Genomic DNA, 1,758 nt, shown 5'->3' with positions numbered 1-1,758 from the left:
CCTCGCCCTCCAGGAGAGGCTCGGCGAGGCCACCAGGGTCCCCGCTGCGGTGCCGCACTTCAAGCGGCTGCGAGAGCTGGCGGCAAGGATGGCAGCTCCAGACGGCCTGGTCGGGTCGGACCTGACCCAGCACCTCATCCAGCAGCAGCTGCTCGCCGAGACGCGAGAGCCGCGAGTCCAGGGGAACCACCCCGACGCGGCCTGGCCCGCGGCATGGGCACGAATCGGCTGCAAGCTCCTCACGGTCGACGCCAGGGCGGCCTGGTTCACGGCGGTGCACGACGTCGTCCCCACAAACGAGCGCCTCCACTCCATCTGCTGGGGAAACATCACGTCCCCGGCATGCGTCCGCTGCGGCCAGGCGGACACGTTGCTGCACAGGCTGACGTCGTGCGGCCCCGGCGCCACAAACATCTGGGCATGGGTGAGCGCGAAGCTCACGCCGCTGCTGCTGCACCCCGAGGACATCAGGCCCGAGCTGATGGTCGTGCCAGACGCGCCCGCGAGATCTAAGGACGCCGGCGAGGTGGCTGCGTGGGTGCTCGGCACTAGCGCGCACTTCATAGTGTCGAGGGGCAGCGTGGGCTGGGCCGAGTTCCTCATCCACATCAAAAAGATGAAGGAAGAGGCCACGGCGCGCGCGGCTCCCGGTGTCTGCGTGCTCCTGCAACAAGTGTAAAATTATTGACGTGACAGAGACATAACAAGTGAACAAGTGACGTGCCCACCAGGGACATAACAGTGCAATGCACAAAAAGTGCCAAAAGTTCAAAAGAAAAAAAAAAGTGTGTCTTCATCATCTACGGACGCGCCCTCGGCTCCGCGGCTCCTCGCGGGCCAGGGCGCGGCGCGTCGCCGGCAGTTCACCCCGCGGCGTCTTCGCCGACCCCCAGGAAGAGCACGGGCCAAGCCTTTTCCACCGTGGCGAGGGGCGGCAGGCGCTGCGCGGCGCTGCCAAGTCCCCGGGTCTGCGGGCCGGAGGGGGGCCACTGACAGTGCTGACCGGCGGCGCGCACCGCGCGCGGGCGCAACCGTAGCAGGGCGTGAGCGCAGGTAACGGCTTACGCCCGACCCCCGAGCGGCGAGAGCCGCCTACTGTACTAGTACAGTAGTCGTAGCGGGAGGGGGAGTGAGGAGTGGAGTGAGGGCCGGCACCGGCCAAGGCCAAGGTCACCAGGCGGGCGGGGAGAGGGGGAGCGAGAGAGAGAGCGGCAGCATCAGCTGAGCGCAGCGAGCAGCCAGAGGAGGAGGAGGGGAGAGGGGGCCAGCACTAGGCCAAGGCCAAGGTCAGCGGGCGGGCGGAGAGAGGAGGAGGAGTGAGACAGTGGAAGGACGGCTAAGAGGGAGAGCGGCGGCAAACTCAAAACTGTAAAGAATGTTATAACAGTCTGTTATTCACTTACCTGCAACACTACCCTGTTAAAACACAATGTAAATGTAAATCAACAAAACAAAGATTGTAATCAACTTACCTGCAAACTTACCTGAGCTTAATTGCAAAAATGTTTCAACATGAAATTCTGATTTGTTTTTGATTTGTTAAAATCTTCTTTGTTTCTGTTGTCTGTTAAATTTTGTTGTTCAAAGATTTTAATAAATGTGTTTTAAAAAAAAAAAAAAAAGTCGGTAGAGCATGGGACTCTTAATCCCAGGGTCGTGGGTTCGAGCCCCACGTTGGGCGGATACACTGGTTTGTCCCCGCGCCCACCTGGCACCCGCTCGACGACGGCCAAACTCGACCGCCCACGCGACGGACCC

The sequence above is a fragment of the Frankliniella occidentalis genome, unplaced genomic scaffold (genome assembly GCF_000697945.3).
Source record: "Frankliniella occidentalis isolate FOCC.00 unplaced genomic scaffold, Focc_3.1 Scaffold259, whole genome shotgun sequence".
Lineage (NCBI taxonomy): Eukaryota > Metazoa > Arthropoda > Insecta > Thysanoptera > Thripidae > Frankliniella > Frankliniella occidentalis.
The sequence above is the reverse complement of the archived record's forward strand: the minus strand, read 5'-3'. Positions refer to the sequence as shown.